A 21,882-nucleotide genomic window follows, 5' to 3' on the forward strand; every position below is an offset into this window, starting at 1 on the left:
CATGGCATTTCCTTCCTTCCAAGTCCAGCAAAGAGGTCATTTCTTTCCTAGGCACTAATTAACACTGAACTAATATGAAAAAATATCTCACACCTTGACTCCAGATTGATGTATTTCTCTGAACCAGGAAGCGTTCAAAATCATTTCTCCTATTTCCTTATTGCTATTATGGACAAGGCTACGTGAGTATATATAAAAAAAAAACAGAAACATGCCCTTGCAGGATAATTTCAAAGGAAAAACAATAAGTACTTGTGATGCTAAGGATTTTATTATCTGCAGTCTGTCTAAAACACCCTTAGGTGATGCTTCACTTTAACAAGAGATTGTGCTTTAGCTATCATCACCCAGTTAACTGTCTAATGTGACTGAATGATCAAGCAACATTGCTAATGCGTGGCTAATGCAGCAGTATACAGTATCTGTGTTTTATCTGTTTTATCTGTATTATTTGAGCAAAAAAATCCTAGTAACATACAATTAAAAGCCTAAAATTTCTCAAAAGATTAAGGGAGAGGGTCCACTGTAATGTGAATTACCAAAAATGGTCCTTCTGTTGTTTTGCTCAGTTTGTCCACATAAGCACAGCTACACAGCTGGAAATAACACTGTTTATTTTTTGTTTGTTTTGTTTTATTTATTTATTTTCTTTTAATGGTAAGGGTATGCACTATGACGATATCGAGATGTGCGTATCATGGAGCTGTGTGATATTTTAAGGAAGACATTGAAGCATAAATGTCTTTGTTTGTGAGCTGCCTCATTGTTCCATCTTGTAGCTTTATAGACTGTAAATCATAACATTTCTGACCACATAATTGTAGTTAGCTAGACATTTTTTGGCAGACTGTTCTCAACTCATTTTAATTCTAAACCTGCTTTTTGGAAATATAGAATGAATGTATTGAATGAATATTTAATTTTGCCCTTTGCAGTGAGTCGCCTCGCTGTTTTGCTTCATCCTCAGGTCTTATGGTTGACAGGATGAGACGACATTGCCCTGAAGAGGGTAATCCATCCTGAGGGTTCTTGCTTATAGCCTAGTTGATGAGGCTTTGAATCTGCCAGTGCACACACACACAGACACACACACTCACATGCACACAGCTTGCTGACACCCAATAACAAGTTCTAGTACATTCAATAATGCGAAGATTTTTTTAAGAGAGGATGAATCTGTCAATACCATTTAAAAAAAAGAAACTTTTGCAAGAATTATGAATTCAAAGAACAGTTTTTTAAGCAAAGTCATTTGTTAAACTTTAAACTATATTTCAGTGAAGTGATATGGATATGTTGAGCAACCCCATGAGACTTCCTCTTCTATAGTCAGTAAACACAGCATGCTGAAGTCAGGTACTGTACAGTATGAAGCTCTGTTGCTGTTCTGTGCTTCCAAGTTTCTTTGTTAGAAGTCATTTAGGATCTTTTGCTCTGGTTTTTATATTGCTCAGGTCGTCATATTTCCTTTAACAGACTACTGTCTTTTGCACAGGAATAAAGTTAGAAGTACTAAGAAAGATACTCAAGTAATGGATCTGTTTCAACATTCACTTCTTCAGCAGCATTGCAATAACCCCATTACTTCCTGACAGCTCCCTGATGAATGGCTGGACTGTTTTTAATTTTTTAAGTACCAATATATTTCAAGACAGCTCAACTGGCAGACCAAAGTATTTCACTGGACTGAAATGAGCAGGTGAAAAATACTGTGGTAGAACCGATCAATATATGAAAAAACACTTGCCGTAATTTAGTGACTCCAGTTTTCTAAAAATGAACCGGTGTGGTTTCTGTAGCAGATCCTCTGTTTCAGCTTATCTAATCAAATACATTTACTTTAAACGAATTACTTCTAACCAGCTCATAGGCCAGAAACTAGCTACAGTGGAAGCTAAAGAGGTCAGAAAGGATTTTTTTTTTTCTGTTACTTGTTTGATTTGTTTCCAGTCTGATCAGTGAAATGACAATAATGAACTGCAAATGAACAAGCAGACAAGTCTGCATTTATTCTCATTATTATTCTATTATTTATTTCAAACACATCTTTGAAGTGAGTCATCTGTTCAGAATAGAGGTGTGCACTTGGACAAAATTAAGCCATTAGGCATTAGGATTTTACACAAACATGTATATTTTGGAGTCACTAGACAAAAAGTGGGAACGTGAAGCATTTCTGCAAAACAAAATATAACCACTTTGTCTTGTCTTGATTGTAGTCGTGAATAATCAACAATGGTTAAGCATTAAAAGCTAACTGTTGTAACAGTTAGATTGTATTAGTTACAGTAGGTTTTCAGACCTTTGAACTGTAAGTGAGAAAATTTACACAACAGTTTAACAGGTTAAAAGTTTAACTAAATACTTCTGTATTTTTATTGTGAAATTTATCATATGGAGTTGTATGCTTGCTTTTCTTCCGATATTTCTATCAACAGCCTTAAAGTGAAGTAGCTGATTCAAAGAGACTGCTGCGAGTAAATAACTCCAAAATTTAATCAGTTCTTTCCAAAGCCAAGATTAGCCACGCTGTAATTAGCCACACAAACATATGCAAATACACAAATCAGAGAGGAGCGGGCTGGGCAGCTTTCAGTGGAGCATGACAGATTTTCAGGTAGAGCGCTAGAAGGGGACAGCTGTAGGAGTTTGAATGAGCATGATGGCAGGCTTTACATAATTAAACTTCTCTAATGTGACAAATGGAAGTCAAAGAAGTCTGTACAATGCAGACAAGCTTTATTAGAGCGCCAGTTGATGCATCGCGGGTGAAGTAGGCAGAATTGTTTGAAATACACAGTGAGAAAGCACAGGATCATGAGTAGGCAAATCGAGGCTCTTGTAAACTAGCTACATGAGAAGTATGAATCAGAAGCAGTGATGGATGTGAGATTTTGCCACGTACAGTCAGAGACAATATTTGTGCACATGTTATTTATGTACCAACAAAGACAATGGTGAAGGGAGTAATGAACACAAAGATTAAGGGTGAAGCGTAAGGTTCTAGACCAATCAGGAGTTAAGGAACCAGTCTTCAGTCTTCCTCAGCATCCATGACATTCCTTGTAATTTCCCATTGATAATAGTAAATCTCATTCTTAAAACGTTTTAAAATAATGCCCCATTTTTACTTTTCATCACTTTCTGTTCAAAAGATCTCTTCAGTCGCAACTCATTCCTGCCTTTAGTGCAAAATGTAAAACATGCAATGTGTTTTGTTGAATCTGTGGCTTTTTTTTTTTTCCAAGGTCTTTGCATTGAATGTCAGCAGTAAGAGCTCCTTTTAGCAAAACGTACTTTAAAATTACATTAATTCAGTCCATGACCCTATAAAAATCCAAGATGGACGCTTCCTACTGATAGATCCTCTGTGTCAGAATCCATTCTCGACTGTTGAGAGAGTGCACTAAAGATGAGATGTAATTTTACACTCCTTCAACCCATTAACCTTTTGCAGCATGGCAAGTCGAGCACTCAACAGCTCAGAGCTTTTGTCAGGTTTCCAATATCCCTTAGACATTTGCTATTAATGCACATGTGATCAGTTTGTTAAATAACCATCCTGACTTCTGATTAAATGATCACTGCTGACTGCTTCGGTTCCGAATCGCACTTTGTCATACGTGAAGGGAAACGTAAAGAGGTGATTAATGAAGTTGTTTATTAGTAAACTGTGTACTGGTATGTAGTTGTGGCTATCAGAGAGTCTTAAATAAGTTTCAGAGATTTTATGTTTATCACCATTATCCAAGAAAGTAGCTCATTTTGGGAGCAAATTAAATGTGCTGGTTTCTGCAATTCAGTTTCTACTTAAAAATTTAATTCACATGAAATACATACGTTTCTACTCAAGCAGCAGCCTGAGCCAACACTGGGGTGCACTCAGTGGTGCAAAGAGAAATTAATAAATCGTTGCTTTGTCATTTCTTCAGTTGCCTGCCTTAGAACGCAATAGCAGCAGGAGGAGATTTTGACAGCAGAATGAATTATGGTTTTGATTAATTTCGCGTAGCTTTTTTTTTCTTTCTTTTTTTTCTTTTTTTTTTTTTTTACAGGACCTCGATTTTGTACTTCTTTTTGCAATCACCTTGAAAATAACAACACAGAGTCTTGAAATTGTAGTATATTGAAATTATAGTACGTGCTTGATGCTTCATTTGCACTGGTGGGCAGCGAGAGAGAGAGAGAGAGAGAGAGAGAGAGAGAGAGAGAGAGAGAGAGAGAGAGAGAGAGAGATCTACAGTTAATCTGATAAGGAAAATAAAACCATGTGAATATACTGTATGCACAAACTATGGCCTTGCCTGCAGTTTCATGTATGCAAATGTACCAATTCCTCTGCAGCTATGCACAATGTCTACACTGCACGTTTATTTGTGACTGAATGTTTTACATTACCACATAATCTCATTAGCTCAAATGCCTGCAGAAAACAGAGAAACACGCTTGATCGAGGGCATGTGTGTTGGACGTGAAATATGACTAAAATATGGTTCAAAATGGCACACTGCTTTAGCATGTACTGTTTACTGTATGCTTTTCATTATGTTAGTATAAAGGATGGTATCGGTATCGTAATACATGACTCCCTGACACAGTATCCACAGTATTACTCCATAGTGGTTAATTCTTATGTGTAGGTTTAGTTGTTAGTGTGTAATATAAAAAAAGATGAAGAAAGGCTTAAGGCAACCTGTTTTAACTTTAATTTGATAAGAAATATTACATTATATATAAACCATCATAGCTAGCTCAGAATAAAAATTAACAAAAAAAAAAAATGTAACAAGAATCCATCCAAGAACACAAAAACATTAGAATTTAGCCATCGTTAATCATACGAGGCAGTAAACTTTTTTTTTTGTGTGTGTGTTTTTTATTTTAAATGTCAAAAAAGTGTTTTACATGTCATAATAGTGTATGGACGTAATAGACATAATAGAATATCATGTGTTATATTCATGTATTTCTATTACATGAATCTTATTTTCTATTCTTATAACAATGGGAGAAGCAAATACTCTATAAGTTCAAAATGTTTTCATATGTGAAGCCTATCTCAATGTTATATTATTTCTATTTTGTCTTGTTTACATTTATATTCTGTTATTTGGTCAGTTTTACACCTAGAGATCAAAATTCAGTTATCATGATTTATAGTATGATTTAGTCATGAATAAAAAAAATAAATGATTCAATTTGCACATTGTAGATTGTAGTAACATCTGTAGGTCTCTCAATTCTATATTTGTGTGTTCATTTAAGTGACTGTAAAAAACATGAAACATGATTTTGGGAAAAGATCCTGTCATTTTCAACACTTAACTGTTGAAAGATATTGGCTGATATATTTGTTTGCTGTAATATGGGTGATCTTGCTCAATATCTGCATTTTGTTTAGAAAGGACGACTCTTTGGTATTCATGTGTCTTTATCTTCTTCGATGCTTAGAGCATGTATCTAATCGATTGCATTAAATCTCAATGCTTTTCATCTGCATGCGAGATGGTAGCACTTATACTGAGGTGATAGGTGCGATCCGTGTAACATTATAACCACAAAAACGAAGCGTTCTGTTTTTGTCTCCTGGACATTGTGACCCTGCTGTTTAAAACAAGCTGTACATGTACTGTAAGCTGAATAGCAGATGAAGCGAAAAGCTCCTACATTATAGAAATGGCCTGGCTCATCCAGGTCTATCAGCAGAAAATGTATATGATTTATTCATACATATGCATACAGGGACAATTAAGAGAGCGTGTGTGAGAGAGAATGAGAGAGAGAGAGAGAGAGAGAGAGAGAGAGAGAGAGAGAGAGAGAGAGAGAGATTGTGGGATTGTTAATGATATATCTCCCAGAATACATGTAAAGTGCACTGGCTCTGTGTGTGGGTTAAAGCCTCTTTGTTAGATGTTTAGCAGGGCTTGTGGGAAATCCCTGTAGCATACTGTAGCTGGCCCGTAATTAGTAGCTCTGCAGTTCCTGATTAGAACTCCATCAACCTGCAAAATGGACAGGGAGACAGGGCTGAAAAAGAAAAAGCAGGGCTATCGATCATATTAGCATAAAGAGCTGCAATCCAACCTGAAAAGAGCAAGTGTGTGAGTGTGTGAGTGTGTGAGTGTGTGAGTGTGTGAGTGTGTGTGTGTGTGTGTGTGTGAGAGAGAGAGAGAGTAGGTCAAGGCCACATATCATGCCACTGCTTCATTGTACTCTGACTTATACAGAAACGTGAGTAATGGTCAGTGTTGTATAAAGTACTAGAAATAATACTTGAGTAAAAGTACAAGTATCGTAAAAGTACAAGTATCTTATTCAGGAAACACTTCAACTAGCACTTCTTTCCTTATCTTTTGCATTTAAAAAAAAAAAAGACACTTTTTCATTGTAACTTTGAACAAATGTTTTAAACTCATGGTATCTTAAGTATGTAACCTAGTGATCCAGCATTAATGTATTCAGTGTTAGAGATTTAAGCACTTATGTACGTCGCTCTGGATAAGGGCGTCTGCCAAATGCTGTAAATGTAAATATCATACTAGAAAAAGAGTTTGGTAGAAGTGAAAGTCACCTTTTAGGATATTACTCAATTAAAAGTCTTAAAGTATCTGATATATACTGTACTAAGTATCAAAAGTAATTTTCTGATATTTAATGTACTTAAGTATTTGAAGTAAAAGTAAAAAGTAAAATTTCAGTGATTTTCGGTTGGCATAAGAGCAGGGGCGGTTCTAGGGTTTCATCTTTAGGGGTTTTAGCCCTCAGTGAGAATTTAAAACAAGAAGAGTTTTATATTACATATTATGACTACACAGTAAGCCAAAAGTTATGGTATTATTAAATGGCAAAAGTGGACACCAAAATTTTATGCATGATGTAATGATGCCAGTCTTGACTCAAATCAGTTCATGTATGTGTGCATTCTCTACAAACAGTGTGTCCAATGAATGCAGTCATTAATATAAAAATATTCACAAGACAAAGACCAAATAAATAAATGTTATTTTTATTCAGTATTGAATATTGCATTAATATTTTGTTTGTGCTATCAACTATAACTTATAACTTATATAATAAGAATAGTGAAATTTCACTGCTTTTGGTTGCCGTCTTTGCGGCTTTCAGCCGATTAACGTTATAGATAAATGAAAATTTCTACTTAAGTACGGTAACGAAGTATTTTTACTTCGTTACATTACAACACTGGTAATGGTCAAAACAATATTCAAGTAAAACTACATTTACATTTTAAAATAAAAATAATTAAACCTCATTATTATAAAAATAATTAAAAGTCATTATTACTATTTAAATCAAGCCAATTAAGCAGATTTCTGAAGCTGTCAAAACGTTGTCATCGCTGTTGTTGGTCATAGTGGCACTAAATCAGCTGCTGATGCGGATGTCACATTAAGCATTCTAACAAATATGCATTCATTTTCACATCATGAACAAATCATTCTTCTACAATGTGCAGTTTTTGTATGCAGGATCAAATTTGGGACAAAAACAGACAGTTTAAAACCAGCTTAAGAGTGAAAAGGTATGTGTAAAAAGGAAAAAAAAAACAATTTAAGTAGCTTTATTCATGAGAAATGTGAATGTTTCAGCAGTGGTGATGAAGAGAAAGACAGATTCACATATTTTTTGAACCAGATTTAATGTAAACATTTTACTCCAATGAGAAAAAAAGCCACTGGGAACCAATCCATTAGATTACAACCAGAAGAAAAGTGAAGGCGTTGTGTATTTTATTTCCTAGCAGCAGCACGGGGAAGTAACAAAATACAAATGAGCCTTTTTTTCACCTAATACTAACAAAAGAAAAATGCATTTTCAACACTACAATTTCCGACACCACACCACACATTTGTGTATAATCATATATCTGAAGGATTTTAGCTTTAACAGCAGTAGTTGATTTCAATTCCAAACAAATCTAAACTTTAACTTATATGACAGCAAGAATGAGATACAGTATCTATCACTGTTTGTTTATCTGAGTATTTATTTAGATAAGTTACTGCACTTTTATGTCTTAAGTCAGTATTTTCTTATTCACTAAAATATATATTTTTTTCTGATATATATTATTTTTGACACAAAATAGGAAGCATGACTGCAGGAAAAATACTATTTCTACATCCATCTACCAAGATACCTGGAACAGCTACTCATTTTGTTGTTAGCTTGCTAGGTGTTTTGAAATAAAGACAACTACAGCTTAAGTGTGCACGTTGCCTCGGCTAGAAGTCTGAAAGTTAGTCCTTGTCCTTAATGTTTGGATGTCTTTCATTTGCAAGATTTAGGGAGCTACATAGACCACCATTTTGTCTCTAACTAGACATTTAATTGAGAAGAAAATGTATAATTTATGCAGCTGTAATAGGGAAACAATTGGTGCTTCCTGCAGAACAGGAATGAGTTATACTGCCCTAGTTCAGTACTGTCTCTTTTTTCCTTTTTTTATTCAGACGTACTTACATATATTAGGCATTAATTTGATTAAGAAGTACTTCATTCAGAACGAACAGATAATGAGTTCTAACCTGATACAAATACAAATAGGTGGTGCACTATACAGGTTTTATGTTTTTTGTTTGCTTTTTATTTGTATTTGGTTGAGACTAAATGTTGCGCGAGGGAGAAGGAGGTTTGTGCTACAGTAGCATGAGGGTGTAAGTGAACTGACAGATATAAAGCACTCATGACATATAGCTATTAACTAAAACTATAGCTATTAACATGCATTTACAGTACAGTGCTCATTTACTCATCCTTAGTCTCTGCCTGGTAAGGGTCATAATTCTTTTACGGTGATATTTAGGCTACTAGTTTGTTTGTAAAATATACAGTAGTGGAGAGTGGGGTAAAATGACCCAGTGGGTAAGTTGACCCACCCCCTGTTTCTAGGCAACTATGCAAATTTGGTGTCATGTGACCATACATTCTGAAGGACCCCATCATTTCTAATTTGTTGTGAAGAGAAGAATCACATGGGGTAAGATTAGTTTTTTTTTTAATTAGTTAGTTTAGTTTTTTAAAATTTGTTTTTTTTTGTCTTGTTTTTTTTTCCACAAAAACACTTATTTGCTTGTTAAAGTTAATTTTCTGCATTGCAGGCATACTCGCTGTTGTGCCAAAGCATTTAGGTCTAAAGTTGTGTATGGTACATGTTGGTGATTTGTCAACATATAAAACAATGTGAATCATTAAGCTAAAGGTTAGCCTGAATTGCTAAGCTAGGCCGTTTTGACCAAAATGGTGGCTATGGGGCAAAGTGAGCCAGATGATGTGGGGTAAATTGAACCAGTGGTTGGGTCAATGAAGACACCTTTGCAGAGTTCCTTGAACATCGAACACTTAACAGAAATGTTTAAAACTATTGTTCACCAATACAAAAAATAAAAGTTTAAAGGTAAAATTCAACTTTAATTGGTTTATTTTGTGTTGTTTGATGTAGCTTTAATAAATAACATTGTTTGGAAAGGTAAATGTATTGTTAAATGACTTTTTTAAAAAGTTTTTTTTGTATTATACGTGCATAAAATAGGATAGTCAATTTACCCCCAAATGGCTCAGTTTAACCACTGACTCGGATCAACTTACCCCTAGCCTGGGGTAAGTTGAGTCACATGAACACTTTTTTTCTGAGGTCATATTTTCAAGGCTCTATGTCATAGGTGCATTCTAATATTTTCAGTCGATAGGCAACATCTCAAATTAACAGTAGATGTCTTCATTGTACTTCTGACTAAATTTGCCTTGCATGGAGATCCACATAAGTAAAAACTGGCTCATCTTACTGTACCCCACTCTCCCCTACTACTAGTACTGTGTATTTTAGGAAATAGTAACAGCTAAATGTGTTCAGAAATATTGTAGGCAGCTTCGAACAAAAATAATAACTATGCCATTTCTGAACAGAATTCACAATCCATGCAGAAAATGCATATGCATATAACAGGGTTATATACAGATACATTGGCATTGTGTGACACCTATAAAATGTAAGCACACCATACACTCTACAGTAATACAATAAATGATACAGTACTAATAATTGTTCTTGCTCTTTATTCTTTATTATTATTCATCTTCAACTGCAGTGGATGAAAAGGGTTTGACATTTAATTTCCAAGCCATGGCAGGTTTGGACAGCAAAGAGCAATAATCCTCAGCTGCACTCTGCCAGACACAGTGAATAGCATGCAGGAGAGGGAGGGAGGTTGTGGTGTGTGGTATTATCTCAGAAAACTAGTCAAGGACATTGTATTTAAATTAGGGATAGGCTTGGAGTCCGTCAGTGAGAGGTGAACAAGGAGAAGGGCACGAGAGGACTGCACTTTGTTCGGTAACTTTTTGTTGTTGTGCGTAAGCTGTTGACTGTGACAAACGCTGTTCCTTGTGTCAAAAGTAATCAGTATCATAGCCGGATAATTATGAGACTAGGAAATTAATTCAGTATTAATGATGCAACGACCCGGCTCAGTCTTATTCATAGGTGATGTACACACAAAGTGGCTCACTGATCCATTTGGGTTCATTCTACACATACATATGCACACAAAGACTCTGACACATGTGTAGTCTTAACTCTCAGACACAAACCCACACAAGCACCTCTGAATTCTTAATTGCTTTCTTGCAATCTGAATTTGTAATTAGTTCTGAAATTAACTTACTGGTGACTCGCTATGTTTCTATCTACCATGACCCATATTCTTATATTTCAGTTGCCTTTCTGCCCAGTGGGAAGAATAGCAAAGTTGTGTTGTAATTATTCTACCTCTAGCTGTAGCGCAAAATCAGTAGGAACTGTTACCTAATATTTCATTACAGCAGCATTGCTATGAGCATACTTTAGATGAGCGACATCGCAATGTTGCTGTGTTATTGCTGTATTATGAAATATGTAACACGTTTTAACTCTTTTCACTGAGAAATTTTCCATTTTCAGCTTATTAGGGGAGAGTTGTGTGTTTTGTGGCTCAGCTCAAGTGGACGGAGATGTGAGTGTCGCAGATTTTAGGCCAATGAGCACTGTTTGTTTTATCAAACTGCAATGTATGTTTTTATAAAAGGAACCCGATAAACATTTCATACATGCTCCTACTTTGTGGTGGAGGGAGAGAAATTGTTAAGCCCTTAGCCATTTCCAGGGCAAATTTGATGGAAAACAAAACAAACTTCTTTTGAAAAAAATAAAAGAGATCTTCATCTTTATACCAATTAGCTTAATAAGTTTACATCAGGATGTAATGATATGATAAAATTGTACCATTTTCTGTTTTCTTGCAGACAGTCTGAAATGCAAAACTGATGTGAAACTGTGGTTTTAAAATAACTCCAATAGTCCTTGTGATATCTGTAAAGAATCTGATCTTTATTTCAAAATAAAACTGTCTATTATATCAAGAATAATTATGACCAGATGATCCTTTTAAGATGACCAGACTGTAAGATTGCTGAACCCCAATAAAACCCATCAAAAGTTCTGGTAAACCAATATTATCCTTTTTAAATGTAACTCATATGGAAAAACACAACATTCTGTTATAAATACTTTTAAGCTCAGCACATATAATTGCACTTGTATAAGGTATGTTATAGATATATGTATTGTAGGATATATTTTGTTCATCTAAGTCTCACACACTTCTTTATTATGTCCAGTTACACTCCTGTGTTGTATAATACTGTACTCACAGAGAATAACATTAAAGTAAAAACATGATAGATAGATACATTTACAGCATTTAGCAGATGCCCTTATCCAGAGCGACTTATATTTTTATCTCATTTTATACAACTGAGCAATTGAAGGTTAAGGGCCTTGCTCAGGGGCCCAACAGTGGCAGCTTGGTGGACATGGAAATCAAACTCACAACCTTTTGATAGATAGATAGATAGATAGATAGATAGATAGATAGATAGATAGATAGATAGATAGATAGATAGATAGATAGATAGATAGAAGTGGTGGCTCGACTGGGAAGTGGTGGCTCGACTGGTTAAGGCTCTGGGTGGAGGATCGGGGTTCAAGGCCCAGCACAGCCAAGCTGCCACTGCTGGGCCCTTGAGCAAGGCCCTCAACCCTCACTGCTCCAGGGGCGCTGTATCATAGCTGCCCCTGAACTCTGACCCCAGCCTCCTCAGTTGGGGTATGTGAAGAAAAGAATTCCACTGTGCTGTAATGTGTATGTGGGGATAATAAAGGCTTTTATGCCCTGTACTACTTCTAGATAGATAGATTGATTGATTGATCTAAACTGTAAAAGATTATTTTGCATAATGGAGCACAGAAAAAAAAATTGGCAACTGAGTTACTTTACTCTCTCTCTCTCTCTCTCTCTCTCTCTCTCTCTCTCTCTCTCTCTCTCTCTCTCTTTCTCTCTCTCTCTCTCGTCCCTCAGTTTCAGATTCCTGTGAGTGAATGACAACTGCAGGAGCATTGGTTGGTCTACAGAGAAGAGTCTCCCAGTGCTGGTAATGAAACACAGTTTGCAGATGAGGAAGCAGTGAGTAGTTTTTTTCTTCTCTTGTCTTCAGAGCTTCAGCCTGCGAACTGTTAAAATCTTTCCTGTTTGTTTTGTGTATTTTTAAGTTGTTTGCCCTCAGAAGGCATTTCAAGGCCATTTGTAACTTTCTCTCAATTATCTGAATTTAATCTAGGAATCTTAAAGCTCTGTTACAGGCTGAAGGGCTTAATACTGGCTTCACACACACACACACACACACACACACACACACATACACACACACACACACACACACACGCACACACATACACACACATATGTATTTGAAATAGAAGTTTGCAGTCATTCCACATTCCCTTTTGTAAGTCATACAAACACACAAGTAACAACTGGCTGTGAGCAAAGCTTATCTGTTAAAGCTTCATCACCTTTTAGGTTACGCAAATATAAATACCCAGACCATAATGTCAACACATATAGAGTTTCCACAGTCCTATGCAATCAATTTATTCAAAGTAGCTAACAAGTGCTAATTATTTTTTAATCAGGACCAAAAGCTCTTAGCACATACTCAAATATTGTCATAGATGCTGCCAAAAATAATGTTTTGCATTTTCCTGTTGAAACCTAGCCCATGTCCTCGTCACCTTGCTTTTCTCATTTTCCCTCCAAGCAGGGAGTCTATGAAATGACACTCCATTGTCTAATTATTACTACAGTTACTGTGGATGACTCAGAATTATTTATAGAAACTATAGCTGAATTATTATTATATGTGTATATGAATTATATTGAATTATATTGATAATTCTTAAGCACTGTACGTTAACTGTTTGGCTAAAGGCACCATACTGTAAATGATCATATCCTAACAAAATTACATATTTTTCACAAAGACTCCACAGCCTTAAAGTAAGGTCCTTGATTCTTTCTGGACTAAATTTAGTTTACTGAATGTAAGCCAGTATACTATACTAATATAGTGTTGTTTTACTGTCCAACACTGTTGCAGAACACATGACAGCTGGAATCTAAGCTATTGTGAATTAGCGTGCACTTCGTTTATTCCCCGGTGGACTGACAGTGTAATTTAAATTGAGATGTTGCCAGACAGCTGCTCTGAAAATGTGCAGTGATTGAGCTCATTAGTTAGTTTTAGGATAGGTAAGTGGGTGTAAGTCTGTACCAGCATTATAGCCCCTTTAAAACAATAAGAATCTCACTTTAGTTCCTGAATTAAGAAATGTCCTTTATTAGTCAAGTTAAGGAGATGCTTGACCTACTTTGCACATTCCACTTCTAATTGTCATCACTCACATCATCATCACCCCCTCTCTCTATCTCTATTTCTCTCTCTTTCTCTCTCACTCTTTGTTGCAAACACATAGACACTCTCACTAATTTGTTAGATTACAATCAAACCTTACACTTCAAGGGCTCTTCATCAGTTGCAGCACAGCTTGATAGCCTGTGTTGCGGTAGCATATTTGTCTGGATGTCACTTTTCTTTAATGCTGTACAGAGACAACAAAAGTTCTAAGTGGGTATAAAGTCATTAATGTATTCATCTTTCCATCCATTCCCATCTGCATGGCTTTAATGTTTTTCTATTAATAATAATATCTAATAATCCATTCGTTTACCATCTATCCATCTATTCATCCATCTAGACAGTGGTGGATCAGCGGTCAGGTCTCTGGGAAGGAGTTTGAATCCTAGTAATGCCAAAATGCCACTTTTGTGTCTTAACTCTCATGTGTTCAGCTGTGTTCTGTCACTTTGGATAAAAGCATCTGCCAAATGACTTAAATGTCTTTCTAAGTAGGTCTAAGTGGGTCTAAGTGGTTTAGTGTTATCTGTGTATTAATATTCATTTCCATCAATCCATCTTTCCATCAATCCATCCATCCATTCATCCATGTCTAAGTGGCAGTAATGTTTGTTTTAATCTCCTCGTTATCTATTCACCCATCCACCTGTCCATCTATCCACCAAGGTCTGCGAGTGTTCCCAGCATTACTACTATAATTAGCTGATGATGGCAAGTTAATATCATTAGTGGTCATCTTGAGAAACAGTAGCCTCTTCCCTTTGACTAACTGACTCTTCTGTGAGAACCTAGATCATGTTATGTGATGTCATATGATGCTTGTGTCAATCTATTACTGCTAGCCTATATGTCTTATCTTACAGCTGGATTTTCTCTATTTACATTTACATTTGGTACTTCAGCAGACACTCTAATGCATTGGCACTTAAAAAGTACAACCAGATGAGATCACTGGAGAGTTTTTGGACAATAGTTGATTGTGAGAGAAGCTTGTGAAGTGACCTGAGTTGTGTAGATACATAAGAGTATAAGATGTTATGAGTTAGATAAGCAGCAGCATGAACACTCAGTGGACAAGGCATATGAATGGAGGTAGAGAGGCATGGTGGGCAAGTGTGGAAATGATTAGAGCTTTGCCAAGAATGTGAGTGGTTTCTATATTCAGGAAACTGTTCTTCTGTGGTTTCAGCCTTCCATACACACAGTACTATTCCTAGGCCAGTGTGATCAAATTATTCTTGTGTGTATATTTAGAAGAACTCCTGAGCACGTGTATGCAGAAACGCCTAGTGCAGAAAAGTGTAATCATAGTTAAACTGATTATGAGAAGCTCCTATCACACATACTGTCAATCACTTCAGCATAATTGACAGTAATTGCTCACTATGGTGCTCACAACAAAGAACAGACAGGTGATTTAGATGAAATGTAAAGTAAAATCATATTAAAGGCACATTCTAAAGATTGATTGGGATGATGTCAGCAATGGCTGACTGTGCCTTGCTGGAAGATTTGGCACAGGCAGCTGGTAAAGGGTTTGTAAGGAACATTTGAACCTCTTCATTGAGAGAGTGGTGATGAGTGGTTCATCAGTCGATTCGTTGGCCAGTGCAATTTTTATTGATTTCTGCCAGAAACTTTTGGAGAGGCCAAACAAAATGCAGTATAGCATCCCCGTGCACAACACTGGAGCCTTTTCTCAACAAACTATGGACTGAATATTGACATCTTATATGCACTCATAAAACTCGTGCTACAATACGTTACAATTTCATTGAGGGATTTCACACCATTGGAGGTTTTCTGACTGTAATTGGGGTAATAGATTGCACCCACATACTGTAAAATCCATAAAAAGAAATGAAGAAATAAGAAGACTTCTATTGCAGATATGCATAAGCAACATTTTTCATCTACAGAAAGGTGATATACAATCTTTCTTTCTGAGGCTTGTCATTGCCCCTGCTATATCAAATAATATGCTTTATGTACTTTTTTCATTTGCAATTTGCAACATTCTGAATAGGACCCATGTCTAACCCCAACAGCCTTGTTTGTATTTGCGCGCGTGTGTGTGTGTGTGTGTGTGTGTGTGTGTGTGTGTGTGTGATTGTGAGAGAATGCTTGAGACTAAAATAACCGTAATTAACTGCAATTTAAAAGCAAACTGCTGCCCACATGTGTACATACTTTATGAAAGTCTGTTGGCTAAATTGTATTACTTTTCTATAATTTCTTCCCAACGTTACATGCTTATTAAGAAAGTTGAGAGTGACTTTTGTGATTATTTTGTATAAGGATATGGTATGAATTATAATTTAAATTGTTTAATTTATTAGAACCTGACAAAACCATTTGGTCAAAGTTTTTCTCTTTGGGTCTATTTTGAGAGAGAATTTAATAAAAAATTAATCGATATATTTGTAAAACATCCTGTATGTACTGTAAGCAAATGCACACACATTTACTTAGAGATTCAATTTAAATCGGTGATTCAATATAGATTCAATTTAATATAGATTCAATTTAAATCGGTGCGAAATGTTCTGACTTTGAGATATGGGGCTATACAGAGTGTACATCACACAGCATGTGTTACCCAGGAGAAAAATTACCCTTCTTAGTAGCAACTATGTTTTTTGTCAGAAATTATAAGGTAACCATGATTCAATTTCACTACCTGGGGAAGTGAGAATTATCTGGATGCCTTCTTGTGCATGCATACATTACATAGACCATTCACGCATACTCGCTGTACTGTACACCATTGTTCCCTTTTTTCTCATCTAACATCAGACCTCATGTACACCTTAGGCTGCCTGTATATCAGCTTGTAACTGCAGATAGCTGCTCCAAATCTGGTAGCCGACCCACCGGCTCCTTTCTGGTTTTCACATCCAGTGTGAATTTATTTCTTACATTTTGGATCCATGCAGAAGCCTGTGGCTACAAGCTTCAGTTGGGTTTTCTTGTTAGTTTGCTAGTCTTGATAATTATGAATATTTCTCATGAACTATCCATTAGATAGCGACAAGCTGTCGCTTAGTACAACACTCACATTTCATACTCTTGCAGTGTCTGTCTTCCCTTAATGCTTTCATGCTTTTCTCATTTCCAGTCACCTGGTGACCTGCTGGCTTGAGAATATGTGCTGCTACCATGATCGACTGGTTCACTACTGACCTTGCAAATTTAGACTCCACAGCTCCACAGACTCCTGAAGATTGGGGCTGTAGCTAGAATGGATAATGGGGTTTGAGATGCTTCTCAGAGATAGCCTAGTACATTAGGCAGAGCTGGAGCTGAACTGGTCCCTACTCAGCTGTTTATACTTCTGTATAAACATATGGCAGTCTGAGCCACAGCCAAAGCAACTTTTTGCTAATCTTGAATGGCTATGTTCTTCGACGACTGATAAGTAGAATAAAAAACTGAAATTGAGTCTCTTACTAGGTGTATGACAGTCCGGCTCTAGCAGCTTTCAGAAATTCATCTTATGCAGCTATCAACCTCTCTGTGATGGAGCTGGCTGAAGCCTCGTTCTTGGCAGTAGGACATCTAGGCTGGGATACAAAGACTCTTACCACAAGTATGGTTTAAAGATCGTGCCAACTATGGTCTGCATAATCCATGCTGCTGGACAACTATCCTGCTTGTGTACCCTACCCTATAAGCCAGAGTAGCTCTTTGGACATTGTTAAAGAGAGCCCTGGAGTAAAGGGCGAAAGTTTCGGCGAAACTAGAAAACTACTTTCCACTTGGCACCAAAAACTGTCTGTTTCATCAAAATCCTCTAAAACCTTCTCTTGTGTGGAGCTCAGTTAAGATACTCTAAAGTCTGCCTTTTTTGTTAGTCATCAGTTCAAACAAAATGTGTGGAAAATTTACTTGCCCTAGCAATAATCGTGCTTCACAGATATTGTTGGCTGTTTAAACCTGTGTTTTGTTTTGTTTTTTTTTATCAGTAGTCTTTGCAGTATTCTGTGAAAGGAAACCTGCTGAGGGTTTGTTGTTATGGCCCATGGTACATGCACCATGGTTCTTCATTGGCTAACTGTGGTGATTTGATCATCTCTATTTATCATTATTAATTAGAGGCTGCTACTCGAGTGTCACAGTGAACCTTCTTCAAGGTTAACATTGCCTCTCTCAGTGGTGTAAGTGTACTAGTCATCTCTGCCATGTTGGAGGGCTGAAACTGAATGCTAGTAACAGAAACTATAGTTCAATGAACACTGGGTAACTGACAGTTTGGAAGCAGTGTCAGTGTAGCGGGGACTTGGTGAGAAAGTCCTAGGGAATGACGGATGTATGACAAGAATTTACTCTGGAAAATATTATATCATATTGTCACCTCATGACTGTCACTGTGACTAGAATCTTGTTTGCTTGATTGCTTGTTTATAGCACCACAGTCACATATGTAATTACGTGACATTTGCTTCATAAACCACACACGACTTAGAGTGGACTGTATAAGCTTTGTAAAGCACTTATTTTTGTAATACGAAATGTTTTCCATTTGTAATATAAAAAATGGTTATCTAAGATAAAAAAAAAAATAACACTTCATTTCTTCTACTGAGAGCTTGTAATAGCATGAACCCTGAAGTCATGGTGGTGAAAAATACCACACGAAGGTGAATAATGGCTGACATTCTCCTTTCATTGACTTATTTACTTTTCTTAATCATGTTTCTATTTCAGTTTTTTACTGAAGAAACCTCTTTTCCTCTTGCGTTTTCTTGTCTTGTATCATTCCTTCTTCAAGAGAATTGTACAGAATCAGTCTGAAGCTTGAAGTGAAACAGATCACCTTGGTAACCAAGACAATTAACCAAGTCACTTGCTATAGAAAAATGGCAGAATTTGGCAGGCAATGGCAGAGGATCAAGTGCTGGGTATAGACCGCCCATGCGTATGTTCTTATAACTGATTTGTAGAATAAAATTTTTGAGAGTCTACATGGCATAATATATTAAGGTATTTATATAATGTATTCGCACAGTTGAATGATCAGAATTGCCTGTAAGACAGTCTTGTAATGACTAATCCAGGGATTTTTGTTGATGCCACAAGTAATTATGAATAAAGACTTTCTACCGATGCAGTGTATTCTGACTTGGATAAAAAATTGTGAAACACACCTCAGCTATAGTACAAAGGTGTAAGCAGGGAATTATATTAGATTCAGATTCAGGATTATCTGTCTTTCTCTCTCTCTCTCTCTCTCTCTCTCTCTCTCTCTCTCTCTCTCTCTCTCTCTCTCTCTTTCTCTCTCTCTCTCTCTCTCTCTCTCTCTCTCTCTCTCTCTCTCTCTCTCTCTCTCTCTCTCTCTCTCTCTCTCTCATATAATATAATATAATATAAAATAATATAATATAATATAATATAATATAATATAAGAGAGAGAGCATGTTGTATCCTTTTGGAGCAAATGAGTATGGCACATTGTTTTGGAGACCTGTGCTGTCATTATGAAAATCCACTATTGTCACAAACACTGCTTATCTGTTAAACTTAACCATATCATCTGGCCATTGTCCAAAGCTGAGCTCTCTGGAGAGTTCGGTAAAATCTGGGTTGTGTTTGTGTTAGTTTATGTCAGTTGATAAGAGTATCGGGAAAATGCACTACCCTTCAATACGGGACCTTTACAAAATCTTTACATAGACTGAATTTGCCTCGGTTTTACACAACGTTTTCTTGAATAATAAATAGATAAAATGAAGTAGCTGAAACTAAGTAAAGTGAACCGCTTCAGGACTGCAGAAGACCTTTTGAATAGCAACACAGAATTACTGTCTCAGCAGTGTGTGTGTTTTTATATTTGTGTTTGTGTGTGTGTGTGTGTGTGTGTGTGTGTGTGTGTGTGTGTGTGTGTGTGTGTGTGTGTGTGTGTGTGTGTGTGTGTGTGTGTGTGTGTGTGTGTGTGTGTGTTATCCACACCCTTCATTGTCCTGTCTACTTCATTACATTAATACATTGTGTTACATCAGAATCAGCATTGTCTAGCGTTCTTTTCAGGGATCCAAGCAAAATGTTCAATGATTTATTCCATATCTTCATAAAACCGGTGTCTGGACCAGAATTATTATCAAAATTATGCTGACATTGGGAAACCACATTTGGACACCACATTCAAATCAATCCTAGCAGAGCAGAGCCTTACACAATTACTATTGAACATTTCTCAAAAAAATTAAGAATTATGTTAATCTATGGTCTCTATGATGCTCTGTAGAACTTAGCAAGAGATAAGGACTCCACAGTTGCATGAACTATGTGATTTCTTTATAATTAATCTATTTTACTATGCAGTTATATATCACAGTCACTAAATATAAAGTCCCAGTGACTCTCACATGAGTGAACTCCCTCAAAAGCATTTACAGTAGATCTCTAAGCGGTGAGTACTTTTGTATTTCATTACAAAATAAGGTAATGAGAGAAGCTCATTTGATTAGATACGAAAGCAGCCATACCAGATAATTTATTCCTTGTACTCCAAACACTTTTTTTGCAACGACACCACTAATTAACAGGTGACCTCTTGCAAAAATATCAAGAATATTCTGTTAGCTCAGTTAAACATACCAGTAGTGTGATCTTGAGCCTCGTATTTATCCTTGTGTCATGATCATAAAAATATGGCATAGCTACTAAATTTGTTTGTTGAACTTTATTTTCAGCTTCCAGACAAAAAATTCATAGTCTATCAGAATGAATTCACCCAGTGTCACTGGAGGAGGAGACGCTCAATTTTGACCTGCTTTGCCCCGTGGATAAATAGACCGATTTCTGTGCCACACATCACATTATGATTACATCAGCTACTATTTTTATGGCTATGTTTTTTGTTTGTTTTTGGATTTTCCAACTATCTTGGTGCTAGGGTGAGGGATAGGGTTAGAAAGTCTAGAAAATCATACTACAATGTTTTTAATGTCCTTATACTAGTGGCATATTGCTTTTGCATTTGAATATGTTACACTGCGGCGAATACTGTGAGCCATGATTGTTTAACAGAAAAGCTCTATCAGCAAGATGCCTTCATGCATGTAGTGCCTAGGACAAATCTCTTTACCTTTTATTTAATTTCTCTGTGAAATCATATTATGTCTTGGGATAAGGTAAAATCTGTGGACATGAAATTTCACTCACTATTTCACATTTCTAAAAAAGAATTACACAAAAGTGTACACATTGCAGTGCAGTATAAACATGAAAGGAGGTGGATAAATAATCTGCTGTCTGTTTTCCAAAGGGCAGACTCTGCTATGCTAATGTACTCATTTGTATCTGTAAAAAGTGACTACTTTACGATTTACTTCTGGACCTGCTTAACTGGAGAAAAAAATATGCCTAGGGAGCCGTCTTCCTCTCTCTTTCTTTTCTTTCTCTCTTTCTTTTCCCTACTTCTCTTATTTATCCCCTCCAGAGTTTTTTTTTTTAACTCATAGTCTCTGTTTTAATGACAAATACATTGTGCCTCCTTATCTGTAAAACATGGAGATAGTACAAATGGATGAATTGAAGAGAGGGATAAAAGATTTTCTAAACAGTGATGACTCTATTCAAACTGCTGTGATAGCGAGAGGATAGCGGATAGAAGTGCAAAAGGACAAGTATTGATTGTTCTTCCAGATTATCTTTGCAGTTGTCTTATCAATGACCGGTGTGAAAAGCAGTATAAAATTAGCTTTGCACATTATTCTAGGTTTTGTCCAGTTTGCTTTCTTATATTAACCGCTTTCTCCCACGTTACTCATATTCACTTTAATTCCTGTGCAGATTAGTTGAGCTAAGGTGAAATGTTTTGTTAACATTTATTCCTGGAATGTATTCTAAATTGCTTGAGTGGTGCTTAAGCTGATTTTCTAGTTACTCCATTTTGATTATTAAAATGAGCTGCATGTAGTTCACATTTCAATCTTAATAGCACTGCCTTGAAACACAAGCACTTTAAACCTAAGGGGAAAAAAATAGATCAGGGATAGAAAATGCTGACTGAAAAAGCAGATCATTTTTAATGATCAAAGCAGATTTTTATTGTCAGCTGCAAAAGAC

The 21,882-nt window shown here is 36.3% G+C and overlaps 1 protein-coding gene across 2 annotated transcripts in view; it reads left to right on the forward strand.

Moving 5' to 3' along the window:
• Window positions 1–21,882, forward strand: part of dlgap3 (discs, large (Drosophila) homolog-associated protein 3) — a 143,014-nt gene that overhangs the window by 71,129 nt on the left and 50,003 nt on the right. For both annotated transcript variants that reach the window (XM_027175943.2, XM_047808100.1), the window contains exon 3: window positions 12,417–12,521. The gene's annotated coding sequence lies outside the window, so the exon portion shown is untranslated. The remainder of the gene's footprint in view (window positions 1–12,416; window positions 12,522–21,882) is intronic.

This window comes from Tachysurus fulvidraco, chromosome 24 (assembly GCF_022655615.1).
Source record: "Tachysurus fulvidraco isolate hzauxx_2018 chromosome 24, HZAU_PFXX_2.0, whole genome shotgun sequence".
Taxonomy (NCBI): Eukaryota; Metazoa; Chordata; class Actinopteri; order Siluriformes; family Bagridae; genus Tachysurus; species Tachysurus fulvidraco.